This window comes from Chiloscyllium punctatum, chromosome 30, assembly GCF_047496795.1.
Source record: "Chiloscyllium punctatum isolate Juve2018m chromosome 30, sChiPun1.3, whole genome shotgun sequence".
NCBI classification, from domain to species: Eukaryota; Metazoa; Chordata; class Chondrichthyes; order Orectolobiformes; family Hemiscylliidae; genus Chiloscyllium; species Chiloscyllium punctatum.
Window position 1 is genome coordinate 76,063,901 of NC_092768.1, and position 26,698 is coordinate 76,090,598.

The window sequence follows — 26,698 nt, forward strand, 5'->3', positions numbered from 1 at the left end:
GTTCTCCCCGTGTCTGCGTGGGTTTCCTCCGGGTGCTCCGGTTTCCTCCCACAGTCCAAAGATGTGCAGGCCAGGTGAATTGGCCATGCTAAATTGCCCGTAGTGTTAGGTAAGGGGTAAATGTAGATGTAGGGGTATGGGTGGGTTACGCTTCGGCGGGGCGGTGTGGACTTGTTGGGCCGGAGGGCCTGTTTCCACACTGTAAGTAATCTAAGGGGCGTCCAGAACTAGACAGCATAGGGTGAAGGTGACAAGGCAAAGACTTAGAAGGGACCTGAGGGGAAACCTTTTCATACAGAGGCTGGTGGGTGTACTGTCAGAGAAAGTAGTGAAAGCGGGTACAATTACACGTTTACAATGTAACTGGATAGGTACATAAATAGGAATGGATCATGTGATGTCGGCCAAATGCTGCCAAGTGGGACGAGATCTGATTAAGATGCCTGATCGGCATGGACAAATTGGACAAAAGGATCTTTTTCCACGCTGTATGATTCTCTTATTCTCACAGCGGGATGAGGAAGAATTCTAAAAGGGCCATTCGAATGGGAATTCTCTTCCCCGGAAGTTTGTGGTGCCTCTCTGATTATAAGTATTCACAGCTGTGTTAGTTAAAGATTTGACAGAAAAGTGAGTCACGGATAATAGGACACAGACAGGACGATGAGGCTGAGACCACAATCTGATCAGCCACAATCTTAATGCCTGGTGGAGAAGGCTCAAATTCTCTAATGACCCACTCCTGCTCCTCAGTCCCATGTTTCAGTGTTCCATTCAACCCCTCTAACCTGCTAGACAGGAGCAGTTAGAGTCCACTTATTGTTATAGCATGATGCACAGAAATAGAGGAAACAGTTCGTCCATCGAGACTGTCCCACTCGGTTTGGGAGATTTGGAAAATGTAATTGGAAGACCCAGGCTGGATATGGAAGATGTTGCTCATTTCTCTTTACAAAACCTCCCCTCTCTGTATCTTGTGCTTCATTTGTTGATCATGTTGTAGACCCAGATTCACTGTGAATACAGCCCCCAAATCTCACCCCGTGATGGCTCACAAAATCCACGGGTCTCCCTGATTGCAATATTCCATAAAAGACCTTCCAGGAAAATAACACATATGAACTTTCCAATAACAGAATGGGAGAGCATCAGAAACAGGGGCAGGTCATTCACATCCCAAGCCTGCCTTGCCCTTCACTAAGATTAAGGCTGATCTGCTCCAAGTCTCAAATCTTCTTAATGTCCAAGTCTTCTTGAGCACTTCCATAGAACACAGAACAAAGAACAGTACTGATTTGGAGATGTCGGTGTGCGACTGGGGTGTACAAAGTTAGAAATCACATCGCACCAGGTTATAGTCCAACGGGTTTAATTGGAAGCACACTAGCTTTTGGATTATCGCTCCTTCATCAGGTGATAGTTGAGGGGTCGATCGTAACACAGAATTTAGAGCAAAAATTTACAGTGTGATGTAACTGAAATTATACATGGAAAAACTGATTGTCTGTTAAGCCTTTCATCTGTTAAAATACCATGATAGTTTCACTTCTTTCATGTGTAAATCACAAAACCTTTATTTTAAAAAAATGTTGCATTCTCAGGTGAGCTGTGAACAATGGTGATAGCAAGGTAAAATGTTGAAGGTGTTGGCCACCTGTGTTCTCTGATGTTTAGATTAATTCTAAGCTAAAAAGTGAGATAACGGAGTTTTACATGAATTCATGCAGACTTTGAGCTCAAGGTTCTACATGAATGCATGCAGTTAGGACCTTCAGTCCTCGACGTTGTGTTGTTTGTCCTACTCTAACCTACATGCTTCCGTTCACTTTGTTCCATGTGCCTGTCCAAGAGTCTCTTAAGTTTCCCTCACGTATTTGACTCTACTACACTGATGGTAGTGCATTCAACACACCCACCACTCTCTGTGTAAAGAATCTACCTCTGATATCTCCCCTAAAACTTCCTCCAATTACCTTAAAAATTGCCACCTAGTGATAGACATTTCTGCCATGGGAAAATGTCTCTGGCTATTCACTCTCTATCTGCCTCTCATCATCTTGTACACCTCTATCAAGTCCCCTCTCATCTATTTTTCCTCCAATGAGAAAAACCCTTACTCCCTCGTGGTTTTTTCGTAAGACTTCTAGTCCAGGCAGCATCCTCGTAAATCTCCTCTTTACACTCTCAAAAGCTTCATTATCCTTCCTATAATGAGGAGACCAGAACTGAACACAATATCCCCTGTGCGGTCTGAGCAGGGCTCTATCGAGCTGCAGCATAACCTCGCGGCTCTTAAACTCAATCCCCCTGCAACTGAAAGCCAACACACCATACGCCTTCTTAACAACCCGATCAACTTGGGTGGCAGCTTTGAGGGATCTGTGGACACGGATGACAGGATCCCTCTGTTTCTCCACACTGCCAAGAATTCTGCCTTTAACCATGTATTCTGCGTTCACATTCCAGCTTGCAAAGTGTATTACTTCAGTTTGAAGTCCATGTGCCACTTCTCAGCCCAGCTCTGCATTCTGTCGATGTCCCATTGCAACCTACAATAGCCCTCCACATTCTGTACCACTCCAACCACCTTTGTGTCATCGGCAAACTTACTAGCCAACTCTTCAACACCCACATCCAAGTCATTTTGAAAATAACAGTGGGCAGAGGTCACTGAACTGATCCCAGCGGGACACCGCTGGTCCCTTTCAGTGATCTAGCTCCCCTAGATCTCTGTGTAAGAGAATTCCTGACATTGACTACCCTCTGTTTGAAGAAAACCTTCTCTGCTTCTGCATCATGACCTATTGATATGAACGAAAGAGGTAACGCAGGGGCTCAGGTAAGAGAGACTGACACTGAATTCAAGGCAGTATTTGACTGAGGATGCCATCAAGGAACCTGAACAAAATCACACTTACTGAGAATTAATTATGACCTCTACACCGCTTGGAGACATTCATTGCACAAGGGAACGTGATTATCATTGGTGGGCATCAATCATCTTAGCCGTGGGACACATCTGCAGGAGATCCTCAGCGCAGCTTCCTCAGCTCAGGCATCTCCAATTTGTCATCACATAATCCCTACAGTGTGGAAGGAGGCTATTCAGCCCATTGAGTCCAAACTGAGCAGATTAGATTCCCTACAATGTGGAAACAGGCACTTCGGCCCAACCAGTCCACACTGACCCTCCGAAGAGTAACTCGCCCAAACACATTTCCATCTGACTAATACACCTAACATGATGGACAATTTAGTATGGTCAATTCACCCTGCGTGCACATCTTCGGACTGTGAGAGGAAACCAGAGCACTCGAAGGAAACTCATGCAGACAAGTGGGGAATGTGCAAACTCCACACAGACAGTTGACCAAGGATCGAATCAAACCTGGGACCCTGGTGCTGTGAGGCAGCAGTGTAAGCTACTGAGCCACCGTGCCAGCAGAAGAGGGGCATTCACTGAAGTCTACTAAGTTTTCAGGACAGGTTGTCCCTATTCAGCTCTTGAAACAATCTGTGACCATGTATAGCAAGACTCGGACAACTTTCAAGACCGTCTTGTTAAGTCTGGGTAACATTTATGTAACAGCACAGTACATTTCCACAGTAAAAGGCCAATTTCATTCAGCAGCCCAATCTGGTTTCACGAGAATGTGGGGCAGCCATTCATCCCATCAAAACTACTGGGCAAAAGAAGGATAGCCCATTCAGTCCCTACTGCCTGTTGCACAGGAAGGTGGGAGTCTGCTCTCTCCAACATGTCACGTACATGGGATCAGAAAGAACCATTTCACACCCGGAGTCACTTACAAAGGAACAGGAAGAGGTTATTCAGCTTGTCAAGCCACTAACACAGGAATAGGAAAGTGTCAGAGATGCTCCAACATCACAAACAAATGGAGCAGGGGCTGCACAGACAGACTGCTCCAAATTGATCCAAATGGCTTAATTACTCATGGTTCATATGTGTTACTTTAACATGGGTTTTCTGGCAGTCGGAATGGAGCCAACATTTTTTAGCCATTCTCCAAGTTATCTTCCATCTCCAAGAAGGCAGACCCATGGTCTCCGTGGAGGTGGGAAACCGGTGGGGAATAACTAACTGTTTCAGAATGATGGCAATTTGGTTGCTGACAGGATTGTGTACAAAGTGACATTCAATGCAGTGTCACACAGTAACTGTGCATTAAAGTGTTCAGAGTTCATTCAGAGCCTGCACCTCTCTGTCAATCGACATGATGGTTCTGCAGAGGCATGTAAACTGTCGTGAATCAAATATCCAATGAAAAGTATGACATTGACACCCCATTCAGCTGTTTGGGTCATAATGAGTTTCTGTCCATACCCATCAAGCTTCAACTTCGTATTCTCTCACAGCGCTACAGATTAAGCACATCGTTACTGCACTTTCTCCTCATTGTAACATCATGCTAGTGTTTAGTCTGGTCAAACTTCATTGCACTGTCTCGGTGACAAGGAGATCATTGATTATAAAGCAGACCAAATCTTTACACAAAGCACCAAATACTACCTCAACAAAACACGATCACTGGGAAAGATATTCTAACTTTTGTACTTCAATCATTTTGCCTGAAGAGCAACATATCATTTACTTCCTGCCCCTGTATGAATTCTGTCAGTGACTTATGACCAAGGACATTCAGGTCTTTTTCAACAAAAGCACTCGCCAACCTCTGTACATTTAATAAATATAAATGTACATGATGGTATTTGTTGTTCACACCTGAATCATTGTTATACCTTGTGAACAGCTATTGCCCAAACACTGATCCTGCTGCCACCCATCAACCCTTCAGTCCAGAGAAAAACAGTATTCTTCTTGTATCTCCGTTACTGAAATTTTAATCCATGTGGTATATATTCCACCCCTACCTACCCATGGACTCTAATATTCCCCACTCACCTGTATTCAAACATGTCAAGCGTCTTCTAAAAATACAAATACTCCAATCCCATTGCTTCTCAACTTTCGATGTCACAACGGACAACCTCCACAAACAGGTTTATCAAAGATCATTTCCCTTTCCTGATTCTCGGCCGAATGTACCAAATCATATCATTATTCCCCAAGTATCTAGTTGTCATGTTCCTTCGAAAAGGTTCCAATTTTTTTTCTCACAGCTGACATCAAATTATTTAATTTTCTGTTTTCCCTCTCCATCCTGTTTTAAATATTTAGGTTGACAATAGCTGCTGTCCAGTCTGCAGGTTCCTTTCCAGAATCTAATTAGCTTTGAAGAATAATCAGTAATTATTACACTAGCTCTGTTCTCATCTCAATCACTCTGAGATGTAACTCATCAGATGCAGCAACTTATGAAACTTCAATTCAATTAGATTTTCAATAACAGACACTTCATTAATTCTGATTTCCTTCAGTTTCCAATTTTTACCAGTCCCTCTTTTCCCTAATATTTGTGGAAAGTAGTTTCTGTACCTTCCCCTGTGGAGATGGAACCAATGCATTCCTCTCAGCAGGCAGACGGTTTCAGTCAACTCGTGAATACACTGGAGGACTGCACTTCAGAGATGATGGATATATTACCCATTGCTGCCTGAAAAGATCCAAAATCAATCCAGTTTAATTCATCGTGAGTGTCAGCGCAGTCTTGCTACTGGCGTGAGAACACATTATACTGAAAGAGAGCATACAGCTCAATGATCACCTCAATTTGAGACAAGCTGGTTTTACACTTTACACCTGAATGGCTGCAGCTTAGACAAATCTTCTTGGAAATCCCAGAGAGGAAAATATAGTGCCTCGCTCCTCCCTGTTTATACAGCTTCCCTTCTTTGTAGTCTCAGCTTCATTTGTTTATCACGGACCCAGACACACTGCAAATGCAGTATCCAGTGTGGGGTTCCCAGACCATCAGGGCTCCCTGAATGAACCCCGTAGCTGACATCACTATTCTGAGAACACCACCCACAGAGACTCCACTGACTTTCCAGATGGCAGCAGCAAGTGAATTCCCCAAATTCCCCTACAATGCATCCATTCACTACTGAAAATGCCTCGGTCTCCTCAGTTTCTCTCGGAGACAGTGAGGACTGCAGATACTGGAGATCAGAGCTGAAAAATGTGTTGCTGGAAAAGCACAGCAGGTCAGGCAGCATCCAAAGATCTGAAGAATCGACATTTCGGGCATAAGCCCTTCTTCAGGAATGCGGAAAGTGTGCCAAGCAGGCTAAGATAAAAAGTAAGGAGGAGGGACTTGGGGGAGGGGTGTTAGAAATGCGAGAGTTGGAAAGAGGTTAAAGTGAGGGTGATAGGCCGGAGAGGGAGTGGGGGCGGAGAGGTCAGGAAAAAAATTGCAGGTCAGGAAGGTGGTGCTGAGTTCAAGGATTGGGATTGAGACAAGGTGGGGGGAGGGGAAATGAGGAAGCTGGAGAAATCTGAATTCATCCCTTGTGGTTGGAGGGTTCCCAGACGGAAGATGAGGCATTCTTCCAGCTGGAGGAAGAACTCCTCATCTTCCACCTACGAACCCTCCAACCACAAGGGATGAATTCAGATGTCTCCAGCTTCCTCATTTCCCCTCCCCCACCTTGTCTCAATGCCAATCCTCGTACTCAGCACCACCTTCCTGACCTGCAATTTTTTTCCTGACCTCTCCGCCCCCACTCCCTCTCCGGCCTATCACCCTCACTTTAACCTCTTTTCACCTATCGCATTTCCAACACCCCTTCCCTAAGTCCCTCCTCCCTACCTTTTATCTTAACCTGCTTGGCACACTTTCCTCATTCCTGAAGAAGGGCATGCCCGAATCGTCGATTCTCCTGATCTTTGGATGCTGCCTGACCTGCTGTGCTTTTCCAGCAATACATTTTTTAGCTGCTCAGTTTCTCTTCCTGGCTGAGAAAGCTCTTACATCTCCACACAGACGCACAGTAACAGTTCCTGTCTCCAAATAAACAGTTGACAATGGCACATTACGTTTCTCTATATCTCAGCGACTATAAGTATTGCTGATGGAGTTGATCACCACACTCAGAGACAAGAGATAGAAGGAAAATAACTCACGGTAAGCAGGGAGATCCTATAATAAACATGATATTCAGGAATATGTGAAAAGGGGAAATGGTAGAATAACTTCCAATTCTGTTTTCCTTCCAGTCCATCATCAGCAATCCTTTTGCTTGCTTTTCCTTTCTCTCTCTCTCTCTCTCCATCTCTCTCTCTTTCTCTCTCTCTCTCTCTTGATGGACATCATCCCCTCAACACAAACCTCCCGCTCACCCTTCCTACCATCCCTGATATAATAATATTATTTCTCAGCTGCATTCAGTTTTGATAGGTTCACTGAACTCGAAACATTTTTTTTCCGACAGACTGCCATACCTGCTGAGATTCTCCAACATTCTTTCAGAAGGGGAGAATTTTATTTCAGATCACCAGCATCCACATTTCCTTGGTTATTTCACCTTTAATGTTGTTGCTTCGCAGGATGCCAGCATCACTGGCAAGGGCAGTATTTATTGTCCATCCTAGCTGCCATTGACCACTTGGACATTTGTCAAGGCAATATGGAGGCAACTAAATTGTTGTGGATCTGAGGTGACACTTAGTTCAGACTGGGGAAATATGTTAGGCTTCTTTACCAAAGGTTATCAATAAAATAAGAAAATAAATCCTGATGGTTTATGCTTGCCATGAGTGAAATTAGGTTTTATTCCAATTTTTGATATTGGAATTTAACTTTAGTCATCGGCTGTGTTAGGATTTCAGACAATGCTTTTTGAGTCATGACTTGCGCCTCTGAATTACACAGTAAGTGACATTATTACTCTGTTTACGAATCTCTGTTGTGAAGTAACTGTAGAGACAAGAACAAGCTTGTGGTCAAACTATTTGTAACTGGAAGAGAGGTCAGAAGAGAACTGGAGCCATAAAATCTGTCATTAACGAAGGGGTAGATGATGGCGAAGTCAGCAACAGAACACAGGCAGAGGTGGAGATTGGGGATATTATGAAGGTGGGTGGCGGCGGGTTTGATCACACAGAGAGAATATGGAGACATAAAACAGTTCACTGTATAAAGGAAACTCAAGTTTCCATACAGTCTTATTCCTTCTCACATGCTTATGAGTAAGTACTTTGGAAATGCATGAGAAGGACGTGGCGTTTGTGACTCCAAGTTTATGTATTTGTTAAATATAATCAACCAGAATAGCAATAACATTCAGCATTATTTATAGAATCGACAGAGATAGACTTACTAGGAACACCAATAATAGCGAGGATGGGATAGTACCCAGCTTGTCTAATCAGCAGTACGGCTCGTATTCGCAACTGTAACCATGCCCAATCCTGAGAAAGCCAGGAAAGACCCAATAATAAACTCCTGTCCATTGTTATAACATTCAAGTCTAATGTTCTCAGATTAGGATCCATTGTTGGAACATTCTAGTCTAAAATTCTCAAATTAAATAAATTGTTGGACCATTTTAATGTTCTCAGAGTCTGATTTCTCTCTCTTCCTCTGAAGCTGCTGATCTCAATCTTGTTGAGGTTGACTCTGCGCCGAATACTATGACATAAAGTTTGAAAGAAGGCTCTAATTATGGAAGAGGGAAAGCTTCCAGTGACCCAGGTGGGTCCAGAAAGACTGATATTAATCACAGTCACTGAACAAACAGATCAAGTTAACCCATTTCACGGCAACTCTGATATATCACAATAATTGGTGTGGGTGGGATTTTGATATCGTTGATTATTGGGCTCATGGCACATCTCCAGTTGTAAACATCGAGGTGGGGGAGAGACATCATTCTTTCTCTTTACAAGCTCGATTATTCTGCTGTGTTTTGGTAGTATAGGAATTGCTGGGCTCCCGAGGCCGTCTGTGTCTGATCACCAGGCCCGCTGCATCTTTTTGTTTATTTATGTTTAACTTTGACTTTTGTCTGTCCAGCATTTAACGGCTTAGGTGGGTTTAGGCATTTTGGAGAGATGCCTACAGAGCCATAGACGGTGTAGATACAGTCCATTCCTTGTGTTCTTGCAGCCACGGCCTGGTCCTGTGGAGTGATGGTCAAACTCTCACAGAACCAGGACTCTTAATTTTATCTTTCACCAATTATTGCTGGGGTCTCAGCAGGGTTGGAAGGCAGGAAATCTCTCCCCGATTCTACACACTCTGTCTGTGATTTCTCTCGGAACTGTCTTTTGATGTTCTTTCCTCCTGGATTGGAGAACTGCATGTCAGACAATCTGTTTCCTGCATATGTTTTTTGAGCTTTGTGTGCTTATTGGATGATACCATATTGGAGCAGTTACTGTATAGTAGTTAAATAAACTATTATTCTGCTAAGTTTTCGAACAGAATTAAGTTATTGCAAGTTCGTCTTCCTTTTGTTGTCTTTTATCGACAGTCTTCGAATAAATTGTGTTTTGCTTAATGTCGAATATTTTGACCAAGTAAATTCTATCTCAAACACAGCACCTTACATTTACCAGCGGAATGGGCCGAGCTGGAGGAGTGATAATCATGTCAAGAATTATATCGGTTACCCAATCCACCTCTCAGATCCAGCCCAGATACGTATAAGCCCAGATGAGGTACCTCCTCAACATGAAGCGCTGCGTAGACCAGGCTAGTGTACTGCTCAGCAATCCGTTCAGGATCGAACACTGTTTAGAGCTCACAAGTTCACTACTTATGTGTCCAACAGTGTACTGATCTATAAATTTGGACTAAATGATCTGTTCAACACAGGGCGCTGTGCAGAACACACAAAGGCATTGTTCTATACACACGGACTGGATATCTGTGCAGCATGGGGAGCTGTGCAGTAAATAGCAGTAAATTTATCTTTTAATCTGGAGCAGTTACCTTCCCAGCACACGCAGCTGTGTGCACCAATTGATGCATTGCTGTGTAACACTGTACTAGATCACTGCCCAGTGTGGGGAACCTTGCAGCTCATGGTGGAAGCGACAGGATGTGCAGCACCTCTCCATTTACAGCTCCATACGTCCAATGTGGCATGACACAGGAGTGCTATGGGTGTGAAACTCACTGCCAGAGCGGGATGGTGGGGGAATCAGTTTAAATACCAACAAATGGGTGGAACTTTGTTAAAAGCGAGGGGAAGATTGAGAGAGAATTTCAGAGAATGATCTGATGGTAGGTTTTAAAATTGTGAAATGAGAACATTTTGATAGCATCTTGCAATATAAGCCACAGTTTCTAGGAATGATGGGTGAGCAGGATATTTGTGTAAGTTAAGATGATTGAGAATTTTGGATAAGCATTTGTCCTGCAGCGTTGTAACTGGGAGTAGGATCAGCAGAGTTTTACACTCACTGGGCTGAATCGTACAATAATTTGTCTCAGTGCCATTTTCATTGAATGTGACAGAAGGAATATCTACACGAGGCAGAGCTAGTTTCCTGGTGTTATCTTATCGAACTCACCTCATTAACTACCCACCCTACCTCATGGTGTCCCTCTCATTCAACGCCAGCACGATTTTCCCACCCATTATGGCTGGAGGTGCTCACCATCGCCCGGATGCCCCTGGATATTCAGTGATCCCTGGTACTGCTGCCATCATAAAAGGGCCAATGGGCACACGGTTGAGTTTTGTCAGATTGGAGCTGCCCTGCACAGTTTACCCGAGCATGGCAGATAAAGGGAAATTACACCACAGCTTGACGACAGAGGCATGGAGGTCATGGTGAATGGTCTAGTATAGAGGGGGACCATTCTCTTCCCAGACCATGGTCTGAGCACACCATCCAACTCAGTGCAGTGGAAGTTAGGAACAGCAAGGGAACAGTCGCCGCATTTGGGGGTTTTCTATAGACCATCTAAAAGCAGTAGAGAGATTGAAGATCTCATAGGCGGGCAGATTCCAGAAAAATGCAAAAGTAGTAGGGTTAATGCTATGGGCGATTTCAACTTTTCCAATATCGACTGGAACCTCGTCAGGCAGATGATGTGGATGAAGCCGTTTTTGTCAGGTGTGTTCAAGATGGTTTCCTTGCTCAGTATGGAGACAGACCAACAAGGGGAGAGGCCATTTTGGATTTGGTGTTCGGCAAAGAGCCAGGACAGGTGTCAGAACTCATGTTGGGAGAGCACTTTGTTGAAAGTGATCACAACTGCCTCGCATGTAGCATAGTCTGGGAGAGTGAAAGGAGCAGTTTCTGATGGGAAGATATTTAATTAGGGAAAAGGAAATTATCATGCTATCAGACAGGAGTTGGGAAGTACAGACTGGGAGCAATTGTTCCACAGAAAGGGCACAGTGGGCATGTGGAGACTGTTTAAGGAGCAGTTGTTGCGAGTGATACACAAATTTGTTCCTCTGAGACAGGTAAGAAGGGGTAAGATTAAGGAACCTTGGATGACGAGAACAGAGGAACGTCTCGTCAAAATGAAGCAGGCAGCTTATGGAAGATGGAGGAAGCAAGAATCTAACACAGCTTTAGAGGATTACAGGCTTACTAGAAAGGAGCTCATAAATGGGCCGAGGCGAGCCATGATGGGGCACGAAAAAGGCTTGGCAAGAAGGATTAGGGAGAATCCAAAAGCATTTTTTTCATACGTGAGGAATAAGAGAATAATCAGGGAGAAGGGAGGGCCAATCAGGGATAGCATAGGGAACTTATGCGTGGAGTCTGAGCAGATAGGGGAAGCCCTAAATGAGTTTTTTGCTTCAATTTTCACCAGTGAAAGGGAACTTGTTGTAAATGAAAACTTAGAGGAGCTGGTCCTGATCATGATTGATGAAATTGATGTGCTCGAAATTTTGGAAAACATTAAGATAGATACGTCCCCAGGGCCAGATTTATCCTAGAGAGCTCCGGGAAGCGAGAAAGGCGTTAGCTAAGCTGCTGGTGAGGATAATTGCTTCCTCAGTCTTCACAGGAGTCATACCGGAGGATTGGAAGGAGGCGAATGCTGTTCCTTATTTCAAGAAGGGTAATAGGGAAATCCCTGGCAATTAGAGACCAGTCAGTCTTGCGTCAGCGGTCAGCAAAGTTTGGAAAAAATTCTGAGGGATAGGATGTATGACTATTTGACAAAGAATTGTGTGATTAAAGCAGTCAGCATGGCTTTGTGGGGGGCAGGTCATTCCTCACAAATCTGATTGATTTCTTTGAGGAGGTGTCAAGACAGGTCGACGACAGTCGAGCAGTGGATGTGGTGCATGTGAACTTCAGCAAGGTATTTGATAGGGTTCCCCATGGAAGGCTCATTCATAAAGTCAGGAAGTATGGGATACAGGGAGATTTGGTTATCTGGATTCAGAATTGTCTGGCTAGCAGAAGGCAGACAGTGGTTGTAGATGGAAAATATTCTGCTTGGAGGAGTGTTGAGAGGGATCCCACAGCGCTATGTCCTTGGGCCTCTGCTCTTTGTAGTTTTTATAAATGACTTGGATAAGGAGGTTATGGGGTGCGTTAGTAAATTTGCTTATGACACAAAGATTGGAGGCGTCGTCGAAAGTATAGAGGGCTACTGTAGGCTGCAGCGTGACATAGATAGGATGCAGAGCTGGGCTGAGAAATGGCAGATGGAGTTCAACCTGGGTAAATGCGAAGTGATTCATTTTGTATGGTCAAATTCGAATCCTGAATATAGCATTAAATACAGGATTCTTGGCAGTGTGGAAGAACAGAGGGATCTGGGTGCGCAAGTGCATAGATCCCTCAAAGTTGCCACGCAAATGGATAGGGTGTCAAGAAAGCATATGATGTTTTGGCTTTCATGAACAGGGGGATTGAGCTTAAGAGCCGCAAAGTTTTTCTGCAGCTCCACAAGTCCCTGGTGAGACCACACTTGGAAATTGTGTCCAGTTGTGGACCCACTACTATAGGAACGATGCAGGGGCTATCGAGAGGGTGCAAAGAAAGTTTACCAGGATGCTGCCTGGCCTGGAGGGCTTGCTTTATGAAGAAAGGTTGAACAAGCTTGGACCTTTCTCTTTGGAGACAAGGAGGAGAGAGGAGATCTGGTCGATGTGTACAAAATAATGAGAGGAATAGATAGAGTCAATACCCAGAGACTTTTCCCCAGGGTAGGATTGACTAGTATGATAAGTCATAGTCTGAAGACATTAAGAGGAAGGTAAAAGGGAGACGTCAGAGGTAGGTTCTATTTGCAGAGAGTTATGATTGTATGGAATGCATTGCCAGCTCTGTTGGTGGAAGCGGAGTCATTGGGAACATTTAAGCGACTGATGAACATGCACGTGGATAGCAGTGAGTTGAGGGGTGCGTAGGTTAAATTACTACATTTTACATTAGGATTAAATCTCAGGACAACATCGTGGTCCAACTGGCCCGTTCTGTGCTGTACTGTTCTATGTTCTATGTTCTATTTAGTATATTTAAAACAGACACAGATAAGTTCTTGATTGACAAGGGGATCAAAGATAACTGACAGGAAGCAGGGAAATAGGGTTGAAAATCTATCATTCGTGATCAAATGGCGGAGCAGACTTGATGGTCCGAATGGCTTCATTTCTGCTCGTATAGAGTTGTGGCCTGATAATATTTCGGTCCTGGATGGCACGGTGTCTCAGTGGTTTGCACTGGTGCCTCACAACATCAGGTAACTGGGTTCGATTTCCTCTGGGTGTTCTAGTTTCCTGCCACAGTTCAAAGTTGTGCAGGTTAGGTGAACTGGTCATGCTGCATTGCCGATTGTATTCAGGGATGTTGATGTAAGGTGCAATAATCAAGGGTGTACGTATAGTATTAGGGTAGAGAATGGGATTGGTTTGCATACTCTTTGGAGGGTCAGTATAAACCTGTTGGGCTGAAGGGCCTGTTTTCACACAGTAGGGATTCTAAGAAAATGCAGACTGCTGCAATGATCCAATGAAGCACAACCCAAGCTCGAGTAACAGCTCACTTTACACTTTGATGCGTTACAGTCTGTAGGAGTTAATATTCAATTCCATAAATTCAAAGCCTGAACCCATTGTGGTTGTTCTCCACTTTCTGTACACTCTCCCTCCTGGGGTCCCTAAGCTCGTGTCTTCTTTATGTTCCATTCTACAGAGAAAATCAATTTCTAATATTTACACATTTATTTACACCCATTATATACCTGTGTCTCTTTCACCACAATTTCAAGCCCATTTGTCTTTCACACTGGGCCTCCAAACACTCTTTCCCACCTCTGCCAAGATACTAAAGCGCTCACTTTCCAATCCTTTACACGTTTGAAGAAGATTTAAACTGGACTTGAAACATTAACATTGTTTCTCTGTCTCTGCAGATGTTGCCAGTCCCCTAAGTTCCTTCAAAAATGAAAAGTTACAAAACACATTTTCAACAGAGCAAAGATCATTGGATACAGGAAATCTGAAACAAAAACAAAAATTGTTGGACTTACTGGGTGCTTTGAGGAACAGTCATAGAACCCGAAATATTAACTCTGCTTTCACTCCACAGATGCTGTCAGACTGGTCAGTATCTTCAGAAATTTCTGTTTTTGAACAAGTTTCAAGCATGTGTGTCAAAGCTGCTCACACGCCCTGTCCAACATGGAGAGCCATACACCGGGAAGTGAATTCACTTGCTCTGAAACTACATAAGGCTGTCATCACCGACACTACAGAGCTCTTCATCATGGTCATGGAGAGAAACGGCAGGAAACACATTCGCTTTAAACAGAAGATGGCATTACTGGAGCGGAAAATATTCAGGTGAAAACGTTAAATGCTTTTGAGGATTGCGACAACTGGAGGCATGGCATCATGAAGATACCCAAACAGGATGAGAATTTTTAAAAAAGGAAGTGTTCCCACATGAGAAACTGAGATAGGGCACTGTGTACAGGGGAGGAGGACGACCGTGTCCCCGTGCGAATGAGGACAGGCAGCAGAATTGTATTGCAGATATTGCATCTCAAACTGGGCATTCATGTGATGCTGTAAATCATAGCAGCCGTTGTAGCACCAGCAGAATCATATTCAACCACAATATAATCTCTCAGTCTACCATTACCATGAAGCTGATCTCCGCTTCAGTGATGAGTGTGGGTGAACATGCTACGGTCAGAACCGTGTGTACCTAAACCTGATGATAACCCAATCAAGCTACTGCACTTACTGCTTACATTAACAAACAGCAGAGGTAACATCTGATAGAGAGGGCGCCATGATCCCAAGACTGTGACCAGTTCTTTTAAAACCAGCTATGAATTACTGCTGGCCTGTCTACTCTTCCTCTTTTCTGTTAGAAAAATCCTTGATCCTCTTGTTAGAGACAGTTCAAGAACTTCCCTCCTATTACCATTTTGTTTACGTCTTTAAAATACTTACTGTACCTTCCCCTGTGAGGAAAATGTAAAACATGGGTGTAAATTATCTGTCTGCCCTGCAGCCAATTCTTCAGTCACACCCTCCAATTATCCTCAGTATACTTTCCTAATTAATTTCACCTAAGATCGCACACTCATCTTGAACTTTTTTTATATGCTCGGAAAAGATCGTGCTACTTGTTTTTGTATTTCTTGCCAATTTACTACATCATGTGTTTTCTCCCCTTTTCCTCGCTTTCTTGATTGATACAGCCATATAGTGCACAAACAGACCCTTTGGTCCAACTTGTCCATGCTGACAGGGTTTTCCAAACTAAACTAGTCCCATCTGATTGCATTTTGTCCATATGCCTCTAAACATTTCCCATTCATATGTTTGTCCTGATGAGTTTTCAATGTTGTAGCTGTACTTGCACCTCCCACTCTTTCTCTGCCAGCTCATTCCATATACACACATCACCCTCTGTGTGAAAACATTGACCCTTCGTCCATTTCAAATCTTCCCTTTTTTACCTTAAACCTCTGCCTTCTATGGTTGAACTCCCCCGTCCCCGGGAAAAGACCTTAGCTGGTCACTCTATTCATACCTCTCATGATTTTATAAACTTTTACCATGTCACCCCTCAACCTCCGACACGCTGTCTGACACTAACTTTACGAACAAACATTTACAGATAAAGCACTGCAAATTTGAAACAGTATTCAAATGACAGGTCAACAACCTTCAGCCCAAGCTTCATACTGTGATTTATTTTTCTCCATGTTATAATACTAAGGCAGCAGGAAACTGTGACGAGTACCAGTAAGAGGTCAAACACCTGAATTGCTTTGTCCAAATGGGGTGATGATCTCTACAGTGAAAGCACATCACTGGCCTGAACCATATAAGAAGGGCAATTTTTGTACCACACTGTCAGCGTGCAGTTGCCTTTAGCAGAGTGAGATGAAGGCTGAGTATAACTTTTGAAATTTGGATCACAGTGTGAATTCAGTGCAAAGGGGGAGAGGTCTTTTCAATAAGGTTTACTCAAAGAAGGAAACTTTCCTGAGTGAGATGTGAGTGGGAGGTGTAAAACAGCATGAATGGAGAGGCCGAGCCACACTGTGACCAGAGCAAAGTGGCAGCACAAAACGCAGCTTGATGCTACTGCAGAGTAGGTAGACTTGATCAAAGAGTTTCAGGTGAAGTGGGGAGGGACCATAAGGTAAGATACTGTACTCTGTAATTTGAGAGGGAGAACCTGGAATCAGGAAGGGGACACGAGCAGGGAAGAGGATGGAGCAGCAAAGGCAGCAGTTTCTGGGGGGAATTCAGGAAGCACAGCTGAAATTCATACCCAGCATCTGCTTCTGGTCCCTGAAATAAACATCCTAAATCTGACACTCCACTCATACTCATCCATAGTATACTTGAGAGCCTTTGTCAACCATGGGTGCTTCATCTTCTTATTGAGTTCTTCTTTTGAACAGAAACAATAATTTCTGGGCTGTTTGGGATATCTGCTTGAATGTCTGCTCACGTATACTCACTGACCTTCCTCTGGGTCTATTTTCACATTCCGCTTCAGACCAGATGTGAGGCAGAAATCCTCAATTTAGATCTCTGGTTATTTTCAATCATTCAGGAGGAACTTCTGCCTGTGGCTGAACACATGATCAGCGGAGGCTGACTCAATTCTCCAAGTTTCTGCATATCTGTTGTTTCTGTTTAACGACGCCACATTCCTGTGAGCTGGGTCTAACGTGACCTCCTTTTCCATCAAACCAGAAATCCCCGAACTCTGGTGGACAGGGCCTTCAGCTATGACTGTCCCATCCCCCACGGTGTTGCCCTCAATCCGTCCCCTCCCTCCCAGAACAATGATAGATTCCTCCTTGTCCACACTTCCTCCTGCGCGAGAATCCACATTCACATATTCATCTTACGCCGTTTCCACCATCTCCAACAGGACAGCACCATCAAACACAACTCCCCCTCCCACCCACTTTCAGTATTTCACAGCGACCGTTCCCTCTGTGTGACCGTCCATCACCCCGAACGTTTCCCCACTCCCCCATCGCACCATCCCATGCAATTGGAGAAGCTGCAACACTTGCCCATTCATCTCTTCTCTCCTCACTATCCAAGGCCCCAAACATAGCTTCCAGGTGAAGCAGCATTTCACTTGTAACCTTTCAATCTGATCTCCCGTCATTGCTGCTCATAATGCAGTCTCTTTATATTGGCGAGACCAAATAGAGATTGCTTTGAGGAACACACCCACTCTGTCTGTAGAAATAACTCTGACCTTCTCATTGCTTCCCATTTCAATAACTTACATTGCTCTCATGATAACATTTCGGCCCTGGGTTGCTGCAATGTCCCAAGACAGCACAACCCAAGCTCGAGTAACAACGCACTTTAAAGTTTCGTACGTTACAGCCTGTAGGAGTTAATGTACAATTTCATAACTTCACAGTCTGACCCCATTATTACTGTTCTCTAGTTTCCGTACAATCTCCCTCCTGGCCTCCCTATGACCTTGTGTGGTTGTATCTTCTTTATCTTTCACTCAATAGAGAGAACCCCCTTTCCCCATTCACATCTTAATTTAAAGCTATTTCACATGATCTACTCGTTCACCACTACTAAAAGCATGTTTATCTTTTGCCACACCCTCTTTTACCCGTCAAACCACTCCCCACATCTATCAAGGGATTATAAAGCTTATTTTCCAATCCTTTTTCAGTTCTGAAGAAGTGTCATACTGGACTTGAAACGCTAACTCTATTTCTCTGTCTCTGCAGATGATACCAGACCTGTTGAGTTTCTCTAGAAATGAATAGGCTCAGAACAAATTTTCAATTAAACAAATAACTATGGAGACTGGAAATGAAAATGCAAAAATTGCTGGAGAAAATGGGAGCTTTGTAGAAGGTTCACTGGTCCTGAAAGATTAACTCTGCTTTCACTCCACAAGATTCTGCCAGACCTGCTGAATTTCATCAGCAATTTCTTTTTTTGAACAAGTTCCATAGACGTGTGTTAAAGCTGCTCAAACGCTCTGTCTCACACGGAATACACTGGGATGTTACCGATAATGCAAGGTGCACAGATTACTTGATCTGAAACTGCATAAGGCTGGCATCACTGACACTGCAGAGCTCTTAATCATGCTCAGCTAGAAAAACAGAGAGGAACACATTCACATCAAACACAGAAGATAGCATTGGGGGAATGGAAAAGATTCAGATGCATAGGTTAAGGGTTTGAGTAAAGTAACAAATTGGAGGCGTAACACCAGGGAGAGACCTTCAGCAGAATGAGAATAGGAAAATGGAAGTGTTACCACATCAGAAACCAGGTTAATACATTGAGTACAGAGCTGATGGGTGAATGGGTCTTGGTGTGAACTGAGGGATAGTTAGTAGAATTGAATTGAACATATTGGAGCTCAAAGTGGGCATTCATGTAGTGTGGTAGAATCACAGTAGCAGCAGAATTGTATTCAACTACAATCCGTTTCTTTCAAGTCCTGCCTGGAGATACCTTCAGGTATTATCGATGTAAAGGAGGTGACCCCTCCAGTCAGACATTGTATTTTAGGCATGCGGTCTTGTTTGAAGTCTGCATATGTCTTCACCTGGAATCAGACTAGGTTTATTTACAAAATAGGAGTTAATAAAATATCATTTTGACTGACTGTCTATAAATTATACTTTTTTTGAGAAAATATAATGCATCTGGAAATACGAACCGGCAAATGAAAATTCATCTTACAGATTAGATGTGTGTGTGTGTGTGTGTGTGTGTGTGTGTGTGTGTTTTCACGCACGTGCGAGTGTGTGATTGAAAACAAGGTGGAGTGTCTGTGGGAGGGAGAGAGAGAGTGTGTGTTTGTCAGAGAGTGAGGGGGAGTGTGTGTGTCTTTGGGAGGGAGAGAGAGTGTATGCGTGCGTGTGAGAGAGGGGAGAGTGTGTTTGTGTGCGGGAAGTAGAGGGTGAATTTGCATGGGTGTATTTAAAGGGGAGAGGGAAAGGATGTGTGTCTCCTCGTTAAAACACAGGCAGGTTTGGCAGATCTCTTTCCACACAAACACTCTGTGGTTCCAGTTCTCCCCCTCTCTGCAGCCTCTGCTCCATTTGTTGTTCATGTTGCAGACCCAGATGTTGTAACTACAGTCCCCATTCTCCATCCAGAGTTGGGTCACCAAATCCTCAGGTCTCCCTGAATGTCTAAGGCAGCTCTCAGCACAACCTCCAGTAAACCATCTCCATCACCTCCACTAACCTTTCCATGACAGGAGGCAGTCAGATACTCCTCAGCTCCTGTTCCTTGACAATAATACTCGAGGGGTTTCCTCATGGTATGGACTGCACAATCAACTTAGAGGGACAAACACAGGCCATCAGAGGTCAGGCACAGGCCAAGTTTCAAAGACGTGTCTCAAAGCTGCTGGAACCCCCTTTCCAACTTGGAGCAACAGCCCGCCACATACCATTGCATTTTTTCTGAGATTCACAATGCCAGCACTCGATACACTCGGGAGTGAAAAAAAACAACACCAGGGAAAGGTACAGAAAAACAAACAATTAATTAAGTGATAACATGTTGTGAAAATATGGAAAAGGAGACAGGGGAGTTGGAGTAACTGGAGAAGTGAGACAATGGTTGGTCCAATCACAAGAATAGGAGCATTCAAAAAAATTATTGCCAGCTCAGTTGAAATGGTTAGTTACATCAAATTGTGAATCTGCCTCCCAGAACCATCCAAGACACCATAAACTGGGACAAGGCACCAGCCAGAATGGAGAGCTGTGCAGACCATGCTACTGGACTGCTCTATAAACTGGACTACCTGCCCAGCATGGGGAACAGTGCAAACCTTTGCCAGTATATGGCTACTATACTTGGACTACAGAAATATCTTGTACGGGAAGATGCGTAACCCATGCAGTAAGTGACAGTAAATGGACTCCCACAAATGTATGGCTCAGTATCTCCACTGCCGAAATATAAGATAAGAGATTGTGTCTGTGTGTGTGTATGTGTGTGTGTCTGTGTGTGTTGGTGGTAGTAGATATGAAAAGTATTATTTGAGAGAGAATAGACATAGAGGAAATCAGTTCAAATGTGAACAACTGACAGGGCTTTGTGTCATTAACAGAGGGAGACTGAGGACCGTGTTATAGACAGAGGTGACGATGTGCTTGTGAATATTAAAGTAAAGGCTTTCCCAGACCCAACAACAATATAAAGCAATCCGTACAGGAATGATGGGATTTTGGTCTGCGTTTAGATACAAGCCATGGAATACCGACTCAGATTTAGTTAAGCAACAGCAGATTATTGGCTTTAATAAGATTGTGTTTCATAGCTGAAGGTTCAAACAGCAGATGGAATGACCCAGTGAAGTATATCGTGCAGATGACAATAGTTAAAATTAGGAATGGTCAGGATATGGTAATCAGCTTGTGGCCAAAGGGATCACCGTAGTTGTGACTGGTCTGTTTCAGCCTCAGTTATTGGCCAGGGATGAGATGGAGTCAGAGGAAGGAAATGGAATTTGCATCCAGAACAGAAGACAGTGACCTCCAAGCTCTCAATATTTAAATAGCAAGGGCAGTGATGCAATGCATCCTGGTTCATACCTGAAAGTGAGTAGGTCAACCAACAAGGCCCAGTACCAGAACTAAAGGGGATAAAGAATGAACAATATTGCTTTGTTGTGGTTTGGAGCGTGAATACTTACAGAGTAGAGTAAATGAAAAGAACAGTAATACAGTCGCACATGGTTAATGCAAATAATATATCAACAGTGAAACTTACCAGGGACACCAACAATAGCCAGGATAGGATAATAAAAACATTGAATAATGTAAAGTACAAATCTGATCCGCGATGATAACGGCCACCAATAATATGTAGAAAAAAACCAAACATAATAGGATAAACCCTTGTCCATTGTTGTAACTTTCCAGTCTATTGTTCTCAGATTCTCATCCATTGTTGTAACATTCCAGTATAACATTCTCAGATTCTGATCCACTGTGAGAACTGTCCAGTCTAATGTTCTCAGTTTCTGATCTCTCCCTGTCTCTGGAGCAACCGATCCCTGTTAGTGCTATCGGTGGTGCTCCCGCCCATACTATGGGATAACGTATTGAATCGAGCCCTTTTGTCATTAAAAGATGGAAACTGTCCACTGGGATAATTAGAATCCATGGAGACTAACATTATTCACAGTTAGCAAACAAACACGTTCAGTTAACCAGTTCCTTACATCATTTTACATAACACAATGAAAGGGAACATTTACTCGGTTTGGATTGAATGGATGAGAGTTGCTGAGGGATAGATCATAAATCTTGCAATATTTTTAATCTGTCTTTCCTATATATGGGAGTATTGTCAAGAACACTGCACTGTTGTATATGATTCACCCTGTTTATAAAAGGAGACAGGAATAAAATAACAGACGAGCTGCATAAAATGTTTGGTGGAGATGTTTCTAGATACCTTTGCGTAATGCTGCTCCAAGTTTGAAATTCCCTGTTCTCAAGTCCTTTCTTAACCTTTTGACATCATTCAGAGCATTCAAACTGCTGCTCAGGAACAGGGAGAAACAGGAGGTAGTCACTCAACTGCTCGATCTGGGCAGAGGAACAGGAGGCAGTCTTTCAACTGTTCCAGACTGGAACACAGGCACAGGAGGAGTCACTCAACTGCTCGGGAGTGGGACACAGGAACAGGAGGCAGTCACTCAACTGCTCGAGACTGGGACACAGGAACAGGAGGGAGTCATTCAACTGCTCGAGACTGGGATACAGGAACAGGAGGCAGTCACTCAACTGTTCGTGACTGGGACACAGGAACAGGAGGCAGTCACTCAACTGCTCGAGACTGCGATACAGGGAAATCTGGAAGCTAGTGAGGCCCAGATTTCTGTTCCCCAGGAACAGGAGGAGGTGACTCACTGTCCACCACTGTGAGACACTGGAAGAGAAGAGGAATTGGCTTGGTACTAACAGAAATATCTGATTAATTTGCATGAACGAGCCATTCAATCCTGCTCCAACATTCTTCAAAACCATGGCTGATCTGATTGTAATTCACCCATTCCAGTTTACAGAGATTTCCCTCTCTGCAGTCTCTGATCCATTTGTTGGTCATGTTGCAGATCCAGATACTGTAACTACAGTCACCATGCTTCATCCAGAGTTGGGTCACCAAAGCCTCTGGTCTTCCTGAATTTCCATAGCAGCTTAAAACACAGCCTCCAGAAAACAATCCCCGAACGTACAAAAACTAGAGTTAAGTTAAATGTCAGTCAAAGGCAAATGAGAAGCCTGGTCTGAATCACTAACAGTTGTGAGGATTCCTCATGTAACTGAGCACATGATCAGCCGATAGTGATTAACACAGGCGTTCAACGAATAGGAACAGAGCAAGTTACAAAGGTGTGCCTCGAAACTGTTAAAACCCCAATATCCAACATGGAGTACAGGGCAGGACACTGGGAAGTCAACGAAAACGCAAGCAATGCTTTTTTGAACACTGTTTCACAGCTTCTTAGTGTTGGAAGCTGATGCTCTTGAGTGAGCAACATTCAAGGGCAGGAAAAGATATAGGACAGTTATTCACATTGAAACTGGACAGTTAAAACGAGATGGTGGGGAAGCAGTTTCAACACCAAATAATGGGAGGGATTTGGGCAATAGACAGAGGGAGAGAGACTCTGAGTCAGTGTTATGGAAGGATGTGTTTGCAGGTTTCAGAATGCTGAAATGAAGACATTTAGATCATATCTAGCAACATAGGTTAGCATGTCCGGGAATGATGAATTAATACGATATTGGTGCAAGGTCAGATAGAGTCAGAGTCTCGGAGATGTACAGCACAGAATAAAATGCTTCAGTCTAACTCGTCCATGCTGATGGGATATCCTAAATTAAACTAATCGCATTTGGCCAATATTGATGTAAACCCTTCCTCTTCATGTACCCATCCAGATATCATTTAGATGTTATAATTGTAAAAATCCTTCACCATCTCCTCTGGCAGCTCATTCCACGAATGCACCACCCTCTGTGGGAAAAAGTTGCTCCTTAGGTCTTTTTTAAAATCTTTTCCCTCTCATCGGAAATCCATGCCCTCTAGTTTTGGGGAAAAAGACCTTAGCTATGCACTCTATAAATGCTCCTCACGCGACAGGAATAAAATAACCCAATCATCAAAGTTTGTGAGAACCCAATCTACTCGAACTCTCCCTATAGATCCAATCCTGGCAACATCCTTGTAAATCTTTACTGACTCCCTTCAACTTTCACAATATATTTCCAAAAGGAAGGAGACCAGAATTGAATGCAGTACACCAAAAGTGGCCAAAGTAATGTGCTGTACAGCAGCAACATGACCACCCAATTCATATAGTCAAAGCACTGGCCAATAAAGGCAAGCATACCAAATGCCTTCTTCACAATCCTACCTAACTGCGACTCTACTTTCAAGAAATTATGAACCTGCATTCTAAGGTCTCTTTGTTCAGCAACACTCCCCAGGACGTTAGCATGAAGTGTACATGCCCTGCCCTGATTTGCATTTCCAAAATGCAGCACCTCCCATTTGTCTAGATTAAAAACCACCTGCCAATTGTCAGCCCATCTGCCCATCTGAACCAGATTCCATTGTACTCTGAGGTAAACCTTCTTTGCTGTCCACTGCACCATCATTTTTGGTTTCATCTGTAAACTTAGCAACTATTGCTGCAATGATCACATCCAAATGATTTATGTGAATAGTGAAAAGCAGTGGAGCCAGCACTAACCCTTGTGGTACACCAATGGTAACAACCCTCCTTTTCGAAAAACAATCCTTTACCACCACCCTCTGTCTCCTGCCTTCGGGCTAATTCTGTATACATATGGCTAGTTCTCCCTGTATTCCATATGAACTAAACTTGTTAACCAATCTACCATGCAGGAAGTTGGCAAATACCTTACTGAAGTCCATACCAACAATATACACCTCTGCCTCAATGAATCCTCTTAGTCACTTCTTCAAACATACTCAGTCAATTTAGTGCTTCGATCCAAGTGGCCTATCACTTATGAGTCCTTGTTTTTCAAAATCCAGGCAAACCTTGTGCCTCATAATCCTTACCAACAGCTTGCCCTCCACTGAAGTCTGGCTCACTAGCTTTTCCTTACCATCCTTCTTAAACATTGTCAATAATCGCACCAAGTTCACAAGCCTCCTATCTTCTGGTACCTCATCTGTGACAATTGACGATACAAATATCTCAGCAAGGGGCCCAGCATTCACTTCACTCGCTTCCCACAGAGTTCTCGGGTCCATCTGATCAGGTGCTGAAGATTTTCCCAACTTAACGGGTTTACGAACTCCAGCATCTCCTTCTCTGTAATACAGGCACTTTTCAACATGTCAAGATTTATTTCCAAAGTTCTTTAGCTTGCATATCTTTCTGCCCAGCCAATACTGACGCACGATGCTTGTTTAGTATCGCCTCCATCTCCTGCAGTTTTGCACATCGGCAACCTTGCTGATCTTTAAGTGGCCCAAAACTCTCCTGAGTTATTCTTTTGTCCTTAATGTATGTGTAGAGTCCCTTTGGATTCTCCCTAACCCTATTTGCCAGAACTATCTCATGTCCCTTTTATGGCCTCTGGATTTCCCTCTAATGTATATTCCTACTGGGTTTAGACCTTTATCGACAGTCACTGTAAATTTGGAATTAAGTGCCAAATGACGATGATGAATCCATCGACATCCTAGACAGGAAGTGTGGACTTCTCTGAATGTTCCTGTCACTGCTCTAATACAGAAACGTTGGACCTTCCGTACAACATATGCTTCAGTAATTAATTTATATAAAAATTGACAAACATCTTAATGCAGGTTTGTTTGCTGTAAAGCAGTATTTTTTATGCTTTTTCCCCTAAGTCCAAAACCAAAAGTGAACTTATTCATTAAGACTTATGAATTAATGAGTCAGGTTTGGCTGGGAGATAGGGCGGAATGGGGCAGCGGCTGTGGAGACTGCATGGGGAGAACAATGATATCTCCCAGTCATCATCACTCTTAACGTCAGATCGAATTAAATATAATTCATAACAAGGAACGAGCCAACGTTTGGAAGATGCAATGCTGAATGACAATGTGAACTTAACAGAATAATTTTAAATGTGATAAAGTGAACTATATTTAGTATACACACAATTTAATCATTGGGAGTAGGGTCACCACACCTGAAGGATTAAATTTGATTTCTCTTCACAGATACAGCCAGACTTGCTGAGCTTTCCTTCCAACGTCTGTTTTTGTTTGAGATTGATCATATTGTTCATATCTGGCAGGATGCTTACAATTAAAAGCTCATACTAATAACAAAATGCGCAGGGCTACGGGGACAATACAGGAGAATAATAGTAGAGATATCGCTCATTCCAAACTGGAAGAGACAATGGGCTGAGGTTTCACCACCTTTGCTTTAATAATTCTATGTTATGCATTGAAAGCTTTTGGAGATTGGGGATACAAGCTTATTCAATGAAGGACACAGATTGTTCCATCATCAAAAATCTATCCCTATTATTTCATGAAGTTCAACTGCATCTAAAATGTATTTTCAAACAAAATATATTTCCTGAGATTTACAAGATGTTCAGATTTTCTTTTCACTTTCTATCTTAAAGAAGAAACAGATTTCGGCTGTAATTCAGGTGTCACAGACACACCAACTGTAGTAGAAACATGAAAGGACCACATTGTCCAAATATTACCAAGGTCAACATGTAGACGTGTCAAGAAACATGAAATATAGAGATAATGGAAACATGAAAAATAAACAGAAAATGCTGGAGAAATGAAAAATATGAGGAAGTATCTGCAGAGAGCAACAGAATTAACATATGTAATATGATGTGACACTGTTCTGAAAAGTCCTATTAGAATCAAAGAGAATTTTTTTTGCATCTCTGCTCAGATGTTGCCAGATCGACTGAGTTTCGCACCAGCTCTTTTGATTTCTTTCTTCTTTCTGAACTGTGGCAAAGTGTCTGATCTGAATGACAACAGCAAAGTTGTTATCTCAGATGAATCTCGAATAATTTGTTATGGACATTAAATGAGAAATTACAAAGTTCCTATGTTTGACAGGGCTCTAAATATCGGTGACGTATTGCATTGTGAGAACTTGCGATGAAAATGTTGAAACAAAACAGAAGTTGCTGCAAATGCTCAGCAGGTCTGGCAGCATCTGTGCCGAGAAATCAGAGTTAACGTTTCAGGTCCAGTGCCCCTTCCTCAGAACTGATGTTAACACGGAAAATGTTGGTTTATATGCAGAAGAGACTGGATAGCTCTTAATGGAGACTGTTTGTAGCTAACA